This window comes from Cervus canadensis, chromosome 14 (genome assembly GCF_019320065.1).
Source record: "Cervus canadensis isolate Bull #8, Minnesota chromosome 14, ASM1932006v1, whole genome shotgun sequence".
NCBI lineage: Eukaryota > Metazoa > Chordata > Mammalia > Artiodactyla > Cervidae > Cervus > Cervus canadensis.
In genome coordinates, this window is record NC_057399.1 from 33,427,427 (window position 1) to 33,444,473 (window position 17,047).

A 17,047-nucleotide genomic window follows, 5' to 3' on the forward strand; every position below is an offset into this window, starting at 1 on the left:
TACTGGTGAAGGAAATGGCAACCTACTACAGTAGTCTTGCCTGGAGAACCCCATGGACAGCATGAAAGGCAAAAAAAAGACATGACATCAGATGATGAGCTCTCCAGGTTGGAAAGTGTTCAATATGCTACTGGGGAAAAGCAGAGAGCAATGACTAATAGCTCCAGTAAGGATGAAGCAGTTGGGACAAAGTGGGAACAGCTGCTCAGTGGATGTGTCTGGTGGTGAAAGTAAAGTCCAATGCTGTAAAAAACAATACTGCATAGCAACCTGGTATGTTAGGTCCATGAATCAAGGTGAACTGGATGTGGTCAAGCAGGAGATGCCAAGAGTGAACATTGACATCTTGGGAATCAATGAACTAAAATGGATGAGATTGGGAGAATTTAATTCAGATGACCATTATATCTACTACCATGAGTAAGAATTCCCTAGAAGAAATGGTCAACAAAGGAGTCCAAGATGCAGTACTTGGTGCCATCTCAAAAATGACAGAATTATCTTATTATTTAGAATAATCTGCTTATTTAACTTACATGCAGAGTATATCAGTCGAAATGCCAAGCTGGATGAATCACAAGCTGGAATCAAGATTGCCAGGAGAAATTTCAACAACCTCAGATATGCAGACAAAACCACTCTAATGGCAGAAAGTGAAGAGGAACTAAAGAGCTCCTTGATGAGGGTGAAAGGGAGAGTTAAAAAGCTGGCTTGAAACTCAACATTCAAAAAACAAAGATCATGGCATCTGATCCTATCACTTCATGGCAAATGGAAGGGGGAAAAGTGGAAGCAGTGATAGATTTTATTTTCTTGGGCTCCAAAATCACTGCGGACCGTGATTGCAACCATGAAATTAAAAGATACTTGCTCCTTGGGAGGAAAGTTATGACAAACCTAGGCAGCGTATTACAAAGCAGATACATCACTATGCTGACAAAGATCCATCTAGTCGTAACTGTGGTTTTTCCAGTAGCCATGTATGGATGTGAGAGTTGGACCAAAAAGAAGGTTGAAAAAAAAAAAAAGAAGGTTGAGCACCGAAGAACTGATACTCTTGAATTGTGCTGGAGAAGATTCTTGAGAGTTCCTTGGATGGCAAGATCAAACCACTCAACCCTAAAGGAAATCAATCCTGAATATTCATTGGAAGGACTAATGCTGAAGATGAAATTCCAATACATTGGCCACCTTATGTGAAGTCGACTCATTGGAAAAGATCCTCATGCTGGGAAAGATTGAAAGCCAAAGAAGAAGGGGGTGGCAGAGGTTGAGATGGTTAGATAGCATTACCAACTCAGTTGACATGAATTTGAGCAAACACCAGGAGATAGTGAAGGACAGAGGAGCCTGGAGTGCTGCAGTTCGTGGGGATCGTAGTGTTGGAGTCGACCTAGTAACTGAACATTTTTATCTTACCACAGGGTGGTGCTATTGCTTTAAGAACAGGGAGACTAAGGCAAGCTCCTTGAACAGGCACACAACTTAATTCAGAGAAACTTGACAAAGGTGTGACGTGGTCACAGAAAATCACAATAGTCTTAGTCTTTCGAGAAAGTTTCAAATTCTTAGCAGATAAAATGCAAATCCATTAACTAAGACATCGTGATCTAATATCTTTATGTGATTTAATATATAAAATCTGATTGGGTTTTACTGTTTTAAAAGAGTATGTAACATAAAGCCACAAGGTTTTACAGATCTACTGGCTAACCAGTTCCCTAAGCATTTATTGTACACAAAATTATAGATTCTTTTCAACACACAGATGGCTCACTGTGGTACTATTTTTCTTGCCATGTTCTCTAGGTTTTATTTTTCCCATTAGCTCCGTTCTGGATTTTTGTGTGTAGTATGTGTGTGTGTTAGTCACTCAGTTGTGTCCAACTCTTTGCAACCCCATGGACTGTAGCCTGCCAGGCTTCTCTGTCCATGAAATTCTCCAGGCAAGAATACTGGAGTGGATTGCCGTTGCCTTTCTCCAGAGGATCTTCCTGACCAAGGGATTAAACCCTGGTCTCCTGCCTTGCAGGAGATTCCATGATCTTTGTTTTTTTGAATGTTGAGTTTGAAGCCAGCTTTTTCACTCTCCTCTTTCACCCTCATCAATGCTTTTAACCATGTGAACTACAGACATCATATTTAACACGCACTGAATTCCAGCTAGATCTAAACATTTATTAGATGCAGATAGAAAGTTCAAATAGAAGATACAACTTTTGCACAGGAATTAAAAACTCCTTAGTGGTTTCTTTTATGGTTTGTGCCTTTTGTGACCCATCTGAAAAACCTTTCTCTGTCCCAAAGATTGAAAAGATTTTCTCCCATGTTTTCTTTTAGGGATTTTATAGCTACTTGCATTTTAGGTTCATGGGAATAACTTGTCACCTAGTTTTCTATAAGTGCTGTCTAAGAGGTTTTTGTTCACTATTTACCTGCCCTGCTCTATGTGGGGATTAAGAGAGATTCAAAAATTATGCTACTACTACTGCTATATTTTCATAATGTCCCTATAGCATCTTGTGACTCATAAATCTCTTATGTTTCCTGTAGTAGTATCTGTCTTTGTTTTTATTTGCTTGGTGTTCCCTTCACTGTCAATATGGACAATTCCTATTTTTCTCCTTTATAGACTTCTTAGTTCCTGGGTACTATGTTTTCTACTTTTTTTCATTTACTTTTTATGAAGAGAGTGATGGTGGCTTGCCTACTTAATATTAATTATCCCCTATTTCCAAGCAGAATCTTGATTTATTTGAGGGTGGCAATCTGTCCAGCAAAAATCCATTCTTTCTTAGCTGACCTTGTGGATAAATAGGTCATGGGACATGGTTCTGGTTGGCACAATAGAAGTAGAAGTTGTTGGATGAGTCTTCCTTAAAGCTTCTCTTAAGAAAGTTGGGGTAGGACTTCCCTGGTGGTCCAGTGATTGAGAATCCTCCTGCCAGTGGAGGGGACATGGGTTCAATCCCTGGCCTGAGAATATTTCACATGCCACAGAGCAACTCAGCCTGTGTGCCACAAACAACGAGGCCGCACTCTAGAGCCTGTGAGCCGCAACTGCTGGGCCTGTGGGCCACGACTGCTGGAGCCTGGGTGCTCTAGAGCCTGTGCTCTGCAACAAGAGAAGCCAATGCAGTGAGAAACCCATGCCCCACAACTAGAGAAAGCACTTGTGCAAGCAGTGAAGACTCAGCTGAGCCACAAATAAATAAATAATTCAAAAAGAAGCAATGTAAGAAAGAAACTTAAAAAAAAAAAAAGAAAGTAGAGGTATAGGCGTACACATTGTGCCCTTTGTCTTTCCCTTTCTTCCTCTATGGAATGAAGCTATGAGTCTTCTCACCAGGAGAAAATATGTTACGTGGACTTAGTAATTTAAGTCCCCACTATTTTTTTTTCTTTCATGTTTAATGGTTTATTTTTTTTCATTTCTTTTTTTTTTCTTTTTTTTTTTTATTTATTTATTTATTTTTTTTATTATTTTTTTTTTCCAGTGGGTTTTGTCATACATTGATATGAATCAGCCATGGATTTACATGTATTCCCAATCCCGAACCCCCCTCCCACCTCCCTCTCCACCCGATTCCTCTGGGTCTTCCCAGTGCACCAGGCCCGAGCACTTGTCTCATGCATCCCACCTGGGCTGGTGATCTGTTTCACCATAGATAGTATACATGCTGTTCTTTGAAATATCCCACCCTCACATTCTCCCACAGAGTTCAAAAGTCTGTTCTGTATTTCTGTGTCTCTTTTTCTGTTTTGCATATAGGGTTATCGTTACCATCTTTCTAAATTCCATATATATGTGTTAGTATGCTGTAATGTTCTTTATCTTTCTGGCTTACTTCACTCTGTATAATGGGCTCCAGTTTCATCCATCTCATTAGACTGATTCAAATGAATTCTTTTTAATGGCTGAGTAATATTCCATGGTGTATATGTACCACAGCTTCCTTATCCATTCATCTGCTGATGGGCATCTAGGTTGCTTCCATGTCCTGGCTATATAAACAGTGCTGCGATGAACATTGGGGTGCACGTGTCTCTTTCAGATCTGGTTTCCTCAGTGTGTATGCCCAGGAGTGGGATTGCTGGGTCATATGGCAGTTCTATTTCCAGTTTTTTAAGAAATCTCCACACTGTTCTCCATAGTGGCTGTACTAGTTTGCATTCCCACCAACAGTGTAAGAGGTTCCCTTTTCTCCACACCCTCTCCAGCATTTATTGCTTGTAGACTTTTGGATAGCAGCCATCCTGACTGGCGTGTAATGGTACCTCATTGTGGTTTTGATTTGCATTTCTCTGATAATGAGTGATGTTGAGCATCTTTTCATGTGTTTGTTAGCCATCTGTATGTCTTCTCTGGAGAAATGTCTGTTTAGTTCTTTGGCCCATTTTTTGATTGGGTCATTTATTTTTCTGAAATTGGTCTTTCCCTTTCTTCCTGTAAGGAATGAAGCTATGAGTCTTCCCACCGGGAGAAAATATATGTTACGTGGACTTAGTAATTTAAGTCCCCTCTATTTAAAATTTCTCATTGTAAGTTGATAAATTAGTATTCAGGTTTGTACATCAGACTCAGTGGGCCTGTTTAATTGGATTTTACCTTGAGAGATAAACCCAAGACTGCAAGACTGAGAAAAGAGACAGAGAAATTCATCACTTTCTGTGAAGCTTCTTAGGCTTTAAGACACCACCAGCCTTCCCAGGCAACATCCTAAACACATTAAACATTTCTTCTGAACATCAATAGATTATGTATCCTCTATATTTGTACTGATATATGTAATGTTCCACTGAACAAGGAATGGAGTCTGCTCAGAGGCAATCCATGAGGAGGCATAAAAGATTTCTTCACAAGGTGATGCTATATTGGCTAACAATTTATTTAACCAATCAGATTCTCTCTAGAGAATTTGAATGTAAGACATATACAGAAGGACAGAAATGGTTGAGAAACTCAGAAACAGTAACATGGAGAAAACTGTAAAAGCCAAAACCATGAGGTAGGGAAATCATAAGTGAATAGAAATTATAAGTCAATTGAAATAATATCAAATTGCATGAGTTGTATCATGTTCTGATAATGACTTATTTCTCTACAAAACCTGCTGAGAATACTTAGCTTCATATTTCTTATTTCCTCATCCATCTTTCCAATCTATTATCTGAGATTATCTGAGTGAGTCAATGTGCCTTGAAACTTGGAAAAAAAACTAGCATAACTATTTCCCAAATCTGTTTCCTCATTTCTAGGTCTACTGCCATGCTTAGATCAAGCTTTCATTCTTACTCACATAGACGACTAGAATAATAATTTATACCTTCCAAGGTTTCAATCATCCTTCATGTAACCTTTCTAAAACACAAAACTTATTTTGTCACTCTCTGTTCATAAATAATGCACATGTGAGCATTGGCACATCATAAAACAGTAAATCATAGTGTTGGCTCCAGAATGGTTCTGCTGTCTCTGTGTACATGTGCTGGAGGTTGAGAGAGGAGCATTATCATACCATTTAAGAAGGAAACTGTATCTCAGAAAGGCTGGGTGATTTAATTCACTCTTTTGGCTTGCATCACCAAGTATATGCTGAAGACCTCTGCTTCACTCCACCTTCTCCTGACCTTAGGATGCATATAGGCAACTGTGAAGACTTACAGAGAGCTGAATCTGAACTTGTCTAGAGCAAAACTCATTCGCTTTTCCTTCCTGTGAGAGTGATTTAATTTCTTTCTTTAAAGACTGTTATTACCACTTGTCCAGGTCAAAAAGCTTGGGGTCCTCCCTGACCTCTCCCACTTCCTCATTCATATTCAAGAAATCACCAAGTTCTCTTAATTCTGCTTCTTAAATATTTTAAAATCTAAACTCTTCTTTCTATCCCACTGAATTACCTTATTCTAATTCATTTCTCTCAGGTAGGTAACTTTACAGGTCCTCCCCACCTACTCTAGTGCTCCAACCCTCACCTCCACCAAGCAAATCCCATTCTGTAGTCTGCATTTGTCCATGGAGTGTGTGCATGTGTGCTAAGTCACTTCAGTTGTGTCTGACTCCTTGCAATCGTATAGACTGTAGCCTGCTAGTCTCCTCTGTCCATGGGATTCTCCAATCAAGAATACTGGAGTAAGTTGCCATGCCATCCTCCCGGGCGTCTTCCCAATCAAGGGATCAAACCCATGTCTCTTATGTCTCCTGCATTGGCAGATGAGTTTTTTCCTAATAGCACCACCTGGGAAGCCCATTTGTCCATGGATGAATACTTAAATAAATTGTAATAGATTATGGTACTTATATAGTGTATTATTGAATAGCCTTTAGAAAGAATAAAGCAGATTTGTATGTGCTAAATAGAAAGTTTTCTAGAATATTTTCCTTAATAAAAATGCAAACTACTGAACAGTATCTGTGATATCATCCTTTTAGGCAAACTAATTCTAAAGTATAAAAAATGTTGTCATATGTGTGTATAGATTATTTTTATTATTTTTCTAACTATTCCAAGATACTTTCTAACTATTCCTCAGATACATAAAATAGCCAAATAAAATGGCTACTTATAAGGAGAAGTACTAAGGGCCTGGAGTGGTAAAGGCAGAAGTATGGAGGCTTTATTACTTTTCTACTATGGAAAATTTTAAACATACATGTATGTAGGGAGAATAGGTCATTTCTTCCTTCCCCATGATCCAGCTTCAATAATGATCAGTTCAATTTGTTTGTATTCCTACCCACTCTACTTTTATCTTACACTGGATTATTTTAAAGCAAGTTCCAGATGTTATATTATTTAATTAGTAAATAATACAGTATTTATGGCTAAGACAGAGCTGTCCAATAGAACTCTCTGCAATGATAGAAATATTCTACACATGTACTGTCCAATACATAGCTAGTCATACACGGCTACCAAGCACTGAAGTGTGGCTGATGTGACTGAGAAACTAAACATTTTAACTTTAAAACTTTAATTGACCTAAATCTAAATTTAAATAGCTACATGTAGCTAGTGGTGACCGTCTTGAAGAGCACAGCTCTTAGATATAAAGGCTCTTTAAAAATATATATAATTGTTATACATCACATTAAAAATTACTACTTCTTTAACATCATCAAATTTGAAATGCCAGGGCTCAAATTTCCTCAGATACATTACAATTGTTCTTTTACAGTTAATTTGTTTGAATCTAAATCCAAACAGATTATAGCTGGGTTGATATATCTCAAGTTCTCTTAATCTAAATTGAAGAAAGTAGGGAAAACTACTAGACCATTCAGCTATGACCTAAATCAAATCCCTTATGATTATACAGTGGAAGTGACAAATAGATTCAAGGGATTAGATCTGATCGACAGAGTGCCTGAAGAACTATGGATGGAGGTTCATGACATTGTACAAGAGGCAGTGATTAAGACCATCCCCAAGAAAAAGAAATGCAAAAAGGCAGAATGGTTGTCTGAGGAGGCCTTCCAAATATCTGAGAAAAGAAGAGAAGCTAAAGGCAAAGGAGAAAAGGAAAGATATACCCATTTGAATGCAGAGTTCCAAAGAATAGCAAGGAGAGATAAGAAAGCCTTCCTCAGTGATCAGTGCAAAGAAAAAGAGGAAAACAACAGAATGGGAAAGACTAGAGATCTCTTCAAGAAAATTAAAGATACCAAGGGAACATTTCATGCAAAAATGAGTACAATAAAGGACAGAAATGGTAGGGACGTAACAGAAGCAGAAGATATTAAGAAGAGGAGGCAAGAATACACAAAAGAACTATACAAAAAAGATCTTCATGACCCAGATAATCACGATGATGTGAGCACTAACCTAGAACCAGACATCCTGGAATGTGAAGTCAAGTGGGCCTTAGGAAGCATTACTACAAACAAAGCTAGTGGAGGTGATGGAATTCCAGCTGAGCTATTTCAAATCCTAAAAGATGATGCTGTGGAAGTGCTGCTCTCAATATGCCAGCAAATTTGGAAAACTTAGCAGTGGCCATAGGACTGGAAAAGGTCAGTTTCATTCCAATCCCAAAGAAAGGCAATGCCAAAGAATGTCCAAACTACCGCACAATTGCACTCATCTCACAAGCTAACAAAGTAATGCTCAAAATTCTCCAAGCTAGGCTTCAACAGTATGTGAACTGAGAACTTCCAGATGTTCAAGCTGGATTTCGAAAAGGCAGAGAAATCAGAGATCAAATTGCCAACATCCGTTGGATCATTGAAAAAGCAAGAAAGTTCCAGAAAAACATCTACGCCTGCTTTATTTATGTTAAAGTCTTTATGTGCATCACAACAAACTGTTGAAGATTCTTAAATAGGTGGGAATACCAGACCACTTGACCTGCCTCCTGAGAAATCTGTTTGCAGGTCAGGAAGCAACAGTTAGAGCTGGACATGGAACAACAGACTAGTTCCAAATTGGGAAAGGAGGATGTCAAGGCTGTATATTGTCACCCTGCTTATTTAACTTATATGCAGAGTACATCACTTGAAATACCAGGCTGGATGAAGCACAAGCTAGAATCAAGATTGCTGGGAGAAATATCAATAACTTCAGATATGCAGATGACATCACCTTATGGCAGAAAGTGAAGAAGAACTAAGAGCCTCTTGATGAAAGTGAAAGAGTGAAAAAGTTGGCTTAAAGCTCAACATTCAGAAAATTAAGATCAGGGCATCTGGTCCCATGATTTGGTGGCAAACAGATGGGGAAACAATGGAAACAGTGACAGGCTTTATTTTTGGGGGCTCCAAAATCACTGCAGATGCAGCCATGAAATTAAAAGATGCTTGCTCCTTGGAAGAAAAGCTATGACCAACCTAGACAGCATATTAAAAAATAGAGATATTACTTTGCCAACAAAGGTCCATCTAGTCAAAACTATGGTTTTTTCAGTAGTCTTGTATGGATGTGAGAGTTGGACTATAAAGAAAGCTGAGTGCTGAAGAATTGATGCTTTTTGAACTGTGGTGTTAGAGAAGACTCGTGAGAGTTCCTTGGACTGCAAGGATATTCAACCAGTCAATCCTAAAGGAAATCAGTCCTGAATATTCATTGGAAGGACTGATGCTGAAGCTGAAACTCAAATCCTTTGGCCACCTGATGTGAAGAACTGACTCATTGGAAAATACCCTAATGCTGGGAAAGACTGAAGGTGGGAGGATAAGGGGATGACAGAGGATGAGATGGTTGGATGGCATCACTGACTCCATGGATATGAAGCTGAGTCAGCTCCAGGGGTTGGTGATGGACAGGGAAGGCTGGCGTGCTGCAGTGCATGGGGTTGCAAAGAATTGGACATGACTGAGGGACTGGACTGAACTGAACTCTGTTGATGATTTATGATTTTTCACTTTATATCAACCTATATAGTTTGAGTTTTTAAAATGGCTTTAAACTGTGGCTGTATCACTTTTAACCATCAGTATCAATATATCATTAGGGCTTGTCTGAGGTGGTAGGACTGTATGCCAATACTTGTGTATATTTTAAAAAGCTTACTTTTTTAAACAGTATAAAACTTTGTATATCTTTTCTCTGCTTAAAACCCTTCAGTTTTTCTCTCAGCTTCCAGGAAAACATTGAACCTATTTTACAGGTCTTCCAAGATTTTTGGAAGGTTTTCAAGAAGGTTTGGACTCCTCTCTTACCTCTTTCTTTCTGCCTTCCTCTTTTTCCATCCCTCTCACTGCAATCATACTGATTCCCTTTCAGTTTCCATAACAAGCCACAATCTTCTTCTTTAGTGAGTCTCTGCATACACTGTTACACTCCTTGATGTTTCTTCCTTGTCTTTTGCTCATAACTTCTATTCACTGTAGCTCTAGATTAAGAATCATTTCCTCTATGAAGTCTTCTCTGTCCTAAGACTCGGTTACAGGTCTTAAAGAACCCTGTGCTTACAGCTATCACAGTCTTTACTACACTGCGGTTCAAAACTGCCTTTCCATATTTAATTCTGTGGAGACTCTTTTTGAGTAAGGATTATGTCAAACATATTTTTGTAACTGTGGTTGCTATTAGAAATGCCCAACACATGATAGATCTTTTATTAAATATTTATTGAGTCAATGAATTAGGTATTTTACTCAAGGTCAAAAATCAATAGTTTTCTTTGGAGCTAGTATTGTCAAATGCAACTTTGAACCATTTAATCTTACAATGTTCTTATTTTTCCCTATTTGTTGTTTATTTTTCTTTCCCCTTGCTAGAATATAACTTCCAAGGGTACAGGGATATTTATCTGTTTTGTTGATGATATAAAACTTACAACAGAGAGCTGGAATACAGTAAGCACTCAATAAATATTTTTTGGATGAAAAAAATCCCTTCTCTGGAAATAATGTGCAATGTTTTCTTATCAAGTTTACTGAGGTATAATTTACATACAGTACATTATATCTATTTTAAGTGTGTAATTCCATGAGTTTTGACAAATGATTGTACTCATGTAACCACCATGATGATCAAGATATAGAACAATTCCATCACCTCAAAATATTCCCTTGTATCCCTTCTCAATCAATAACGCCAGGCCTGGGCAATCGCTGATGTGCTGTCTGTATAGATTAGACCAGCCTCTCCTAACGTTTCATATAGGGATCACACAACACGTACTGTCTTGAATTTGACTTCTTTTACTCTGCACATTGTTTTATAAATAGTGATTTGTAGTTTCTTTTTTTGTGCAAGTTTTGTTATCGCTGTGTAATACTGTGACTTGTGAGTATCTTTACCCACACTTTAGGCTTGTGCTGGATGTTTCTGTGCTTGGTGTTACTATAGGAACCAGACAGTGGCACCAGACTTCTGCACAGAACCCACAACAGAATTCTGAGTCCAAGCCCATGTCTCTGTGTCCATTAATTAGGTGATGTATGACTGAGAGAGAGGTTGAGTATGTTTCTTTCACTAAATTAGTTAATTTAGTGTTGCTCCTTCACAGGAGGAGTGATGGAATAGAAGTTAAACATATGATTCCTAGAACCAGATTGTAGTGTTTGCATCTTGGCTGTGCCACTAACTAGCTCTGAGATCCTGGGTAAGTTAATTAGCCTGTAAAGTAGAGATGTTTTCTAAGTCATTGCAAGAATTAAATACGTCGAGCTGTGCTAAGCATTTAGAACAATACTTAGCAAGTGGTAACCTCTCAGTAAGTTTCTACTGATGCTGCAAGGACTCTTCACCTTGAGTGTCATGCCTTCTGTTAGCCAGAGCTGATTCTAGTTTGCAATTTTCCCAGCACTTCTAGAACCAGCTCTACTGCACCTCTCCAGAGACACCAGCCCCAGCTAGCTCATGTTCCTTCCTCAGAGGTTAGGGTTAGGGTTAGGGTTAGGTCTCAGTCCAGCTCTGCAGTCCCTCATTCAAACGCCTGGAGCCCCAGTCCCTGCACAGCAGCATCCCTCCTCAGAAGTCTGAGTCCTAGCCCAAAAGGCTCCTCCTTCAAGCTTCTAAGATTTACTTTCCTAACTTTTTTCTTAATTCCCCTAGTCCCAGCTCTGATAGCTGCTTTCTTCAATATCCATTTCCATCATACCTTCAGTGTTCCCTGTTTACCTTGCCAGTTTTCTAACACCTGTTAACAATATAATTCTCTATATTAATGTGTGACAAGATGACGTCTAAGTTATCTTCGGCAAAATTCCCAGACTATCTGTGCATTTATTTATTATCTATTTCTGTTTATCTTATTTTCTTTCTATTTAGCTAAGTCAGTACATTTTTATCAAGAATTTTATATATTCTGTGGAGATCACTTGACAGTCTGACTTGGTGTACAAAATTATCTTCCTGTTGTGGTTTGAAATATACCTTATGGCCCCGGCATATCTCCCATAGGAGCCTGTTGCCTCCTAAAATTTCCAGTATTATGAAAATCATCCTTTTTAGGATGAGTTTTAAGAGGATCTCTGGAGATCCTCTTAAAATGGAGATACTCCTCGGAGAGTACAATATGGTGTCATTTATAGGTTAGTAAGTTATATTGGAACATGAAACATTGTAAGTATCCTTTAAGTAAGGAGCCCCTTTCCTCCATGTTCTCCTATATCCCCAGGAACTTCTTACTGACTTGTGCACATTATGCTTTCAATGAGTATGTGTAAAGTGTGCATGACAGTTGAGGTAGGGAAGACTTAGTGTGGGACAAGAGGCAATGTTTGAGTGTGGTGGTCTCATAGTCAGAAGGTAACCGGAGAACAATGGCTACCTGAAAAGAGAGGGGCAGAGAAATAGCAGGAAAGAGTGTTGCTTATTTCAGAAGTCTCATCTTAGGCTGGCCCCCTGAGGTAAAGCTCAGCTTGAGATAAAATTAAATTGGAAACAAACTATCTTTTCTGGGAACCTGGTAAGAAACTATTTCTTGCATCAGGGTATTGATTTCCCTTTACGTCTACTTCATCCCCTCTATATTAGTGCAAAATGAGTCATCAGATCAGGTTTACTGAGAATCACTGACCTAGGCAAACTCAACATGTGGAATAAATTATAGATTAAGAAATTACATTTCTTCTGCAATCCCTTTTCTTCCTTTAGGCAAGACCAGTTTTCCTTAAGCAATTCTGGGAATGAGGACCTGACAAATGCTTATTCACTTAGCCCTGGTGTCTCCGTATATCCTTCATCCTCATTCACAAGATTTTCAGCATGGACACTTTTCATTAACCTTTCTCTTTCCTCCTGTTCTCCAAATATTGTCAGATAAAAATTGTTTTTAGAAATTTTTCTTATATCAATATCTGTGTCCAAATTTTTATTTTTTTTCTCAGCAGAGCTGTCCTTAGGGCTTTGCAGTATGCTGAGCAGCATCATAAAAGTATAAGAAAACCAAAAGAAAAGATGGTGCAAGGAGAGCAATGTCAGCATCACAGTGGAATAAGACATCCCTTATTTTTGTCCCCTCCTTCTACTGCCAACAGTAATCTGGCATTTACCTACAGACACAAGTGTCTTTGTGAGAGCTATGGATCCAGTACTATACACCAGGAGACCTAGGAGAAGTCATACCTTCCAGGTAATAGGCATACAAACCTAGGCCTATTACCTAGGCCTAGGTAGTAGGTCTGTGGACCCTGCAGTGTTCACAAACCAGATGCAGTCCTTCTCTGCCTCAGTCTGGGAACCCCTGGAAGACTCTGTCTTAGACAATTACCCACAAGTACAAAAGACTTTGTGGAAGCCCAGGTTTCCAGAGAAGTCCTAGGAAATTGTTGGAGCAAAAAAAAAAAAAATGTGAGTTTGAAACCTTGGACTGGGTAAAAGGAATAACTTGACTTTACCCACATCATCCCTCCCTCAAGGCTGCACAGCTCAGGGCCAGGAATGATCTTCCTTAGCCTGTGATTTATCCTGTGGGTGAAAGGGAGAGTGTGGGAGTGAGCACCCAGCTTCTCCAATTGTGTGGGACATTGCCAAAGGGGCTCATTTCTCTCTCACCTCATCCACAGTACTTATTTGTGAGCTGCAGCCCGGGAGATGGGAAGAGTCTGGGAGGACAGCATATAGGACTACTGGGGAGCTTAAAGGGCAAAGATCCTACTAATTGCAGTGTGAACTCCATCAATAAGCACACACAGGAGCCACTGGGAATGTCACCCCCATGGATACCTTTAACTGGCCCACAGGCATTCCCAGAATTCCATGAACCTCAACCATACCCGTTTCTACCTCAACCCTCCGTATATTCCTATGGGCAGTAGTGAGAGTGACCTTTGGCAGACAGCTAATGAGCATGCACAGAAAGCCAATTTGGATCTGAGGGTCAGCGGGAAATAACAAATTTAATACTTAGTTTTACCTTTGGAAAAACAAAAAGGAGGATGTCAGCACTTGGCCTAGTATGTTATAGGATTGATAGAAAGCATATAAGCTTAAGAATTCTGCTACAAGAGGAAGCAAGAAGCATGGAGCAGGTATATCCACAGAAGTTCTGAGAAAGCCTCAGAATCCTTACCAGGGTTAAAAGAAGTATCTTGCTGAAGGCAGAGAGTAAAGACTGGAGGAAGCAGCCTGCTACTTCATATGCAAAGGTAGCTATGCTATTCTTCAAGGAATATGAAAGATCAAGGAAACATGATTCCATCAAGAATCACAGTAATCTAGTCACGGACCCAAAAGACATGGAGATCTATAATTTAAATAATTTAAAATCGCTGTTTTGAGGAAACTCAATGGGTTACAAGAAAACACTGAAAGAAAATTCAATGAAATTAGGAAAACAATGTATAAACAAAATGAGTTCAACAGAGATAAAAATAATTAACAGCAACCAAGCAGAAATTTTGGAGCTGAAGAATAAAGTGAATGAAATACAATAGAAACCATCAGTAGCAGCAGAGATCAAGCAAAACAAAAAAAAGAATATGTGAGACAGAAGACAGAAAAGAATAAAGAAAAAAGAATAAAAAAGTGAAGATTTATGGGATACCATTTAAAGAACTAATTTGTGGATTGTTGGGGTTCCAGAAGAAGCAGAGAGGGAGAAGACGGCAGAAAGATTTTGTAAGGAAATAATGGCTGAGAACGTCCCAAATTGGGGAGAGATTTGGATACCTAAGTTCATGAAGCTCACAGGTCATCAAACAAAATTAACTTAAAGAGATCCTTTCCAAGATGCAGCATAATAAAACTTTCAAATGTCAAAAAAAAAAAAGAGAGAAACTTAAGAGCAGCAAAACAAAAAGAGCTTGAGACTGACAAGGGAACTCCCTAAGGCGATCAGCAGATTTCTCAACACAGATCTTGCAACCAGAGGAAGGGGAATCATATATTCAAAGTGCTGAAAGAAAAAAGGCTGCCAACCAAAAACGCTTTACCTGTAAAGCTGCCCATCAGAAATGAAGGAGCGATAAAGACTTTCTCAGACAAACAAAAGTTGAGGGAATTCATTACTACTAGATCTATCTTACAAGAAATGCTGAAAGGAGATCTTCAAGCAGAAATGAGAGGTCACCAATTAGTAACATAAACGCTATGAAAATATAAAACACAAGTAAAGGTAAGCAGAGACAAATTTAGAATACCCTAGCTCTGTAATACAGTGGAGCACTAACCACAACTTTAACCTAAAGCTTAAAAGAGTATTAAAAATAACTAAAACCACAATAATCTGATAATGAACACACAATATAAAAAGAGAGAAGTTGTGACATCAAAAATGTATGTGATCTAAGTCAGGTTGTTAACATCTTAAAGTAGAGCATTATGAGTGTTATGTTTTATGTAAGCTTCATGGTAACCATAAACAATAAAACAAACCTATAGTGAATTCACAAACAGATGAGAAGAAGGTAATCAAGGCATAGGCAACCACTATGAGAAATCAGTAATTTACAAAGGAAGGTAGCAATATATGAAGAAAAGAACAAGGAAACTATAGCACATCCAGAAAAAAATTAATAAGATGACATTAGTAAGTTCTAACCTATCAACAATTACTCTAAAAGTAAATGGATTGAGTTCTCCAATCAAAATGTATAAAGTGGGCGATGGATTTAGAGTTGATCATATGCTGCCTACAACAGACTCATTCCAGCTTTAAGGACACATCAAAGCTTAAAGTGAAGGCAAGGCAAGAGATATTGCTAGACAGCAAAACCAAACGTGAGCAGGAATAGCTTTATTTATATCAGACAAAATAGATTCTAGGCCAAAAACAGTAACAAGAGACAAAGGAGGTCATATATAATGATAAAAGGGTTAATTCAGAAAGAAGATGTACCAGGACTTCCATGGTGGTCCAGTGGTTAAGAATCTACCTGCGAAAGCAGAGGACATGAGTTCAGTCCCTGGTCTGGGAAGATCCCACATGCTGCAGGGCACCTAAACCTGTGTACCCCAACTGTTGAGCTCTTGCTCCAGAGCCTTCAGCATGAAGTTGCAGAATGCAACTACTGAGCCTGTGTGCTGCAACTACTGAAACCAGTATGCCCTAGAGCCTGTGCTCTGCAATAAGAGATACCACTGCAACGAGAAGCTTGAGCACTGCAATTAGAGAGTACCCCCCACTTGCCATAACTAGAGAAAGCCAGCATACAGCAACAAAGACTCAGCACAGCCAAAAATAAATTAATTAATTTTAAAATTATAAAAAAGATGTAACAATAAATATATATACTATGCATCCATTATTAGAGTATCTAAATATATAGTGCAAATAACAGATCTGAAGGGCAATATAGACAAAAACACAATAATGGTGGGAAATTTCAATATATCACTTTCAAGAATGGATAAATATTCCACACCGAAAACCAAAAATGAAACTTTGGATTTAAATTATACTTTAGCCCAAATGTCTAACAGACATATAGAAAACATTACATTCAACAGAACAGAATATACATTCTTCTAAGGTACACACAGAACATTTCTAGGATAGATCAAATGTTGGGTCATAAAACATGTCTAAGCAAATTTAAGAAGACTGGAAAATTTTAAAAATGTGGGAATTGAATAAATGGTACACTCCTGAAAAGCCAAGAGTTAAGGAAATATCAAAAGGGAAATAAAAAATACCTTGAATCAAATGATATGCAAATACAACATACTAGAATATATGGGGTACAGTAAAAGCTGCACTAAGAGGTAAGTTATAGAAACCAATGCTTATATTAAGAAAAAAGAAAGATCTTAATTTGAACCCTTATCTTTCACCACTCACAAAAATTCACTTGAGATGGATTAAATACATTGGCAAATAATAGGTCTGATAAGGGGTTAATGTCCAAAACGTATAAAAAATTCATATAATTCAATAGCAAAAATCCAAACAATCAATTAATAATGGACAGAGGAAGTGAACAGACATTTTTCCAAAGAAGACTTACAAATAGCCAACAGGTGTTTGGCATTCTTATAGAAAATCAGTTGACTATAGACACATGGGTTTATTTCTGGATTCTCCAATCTATTTCATTTATCTATATGCATATCCTTATTTAAGTACCACACTGTCTTGATTAATGAAACTTTGTAGTAAGCTTTAAGACTGGAATTTGTGGTCCTCCAGCTATGTTTTTCATTTTCAAGATGGTTTT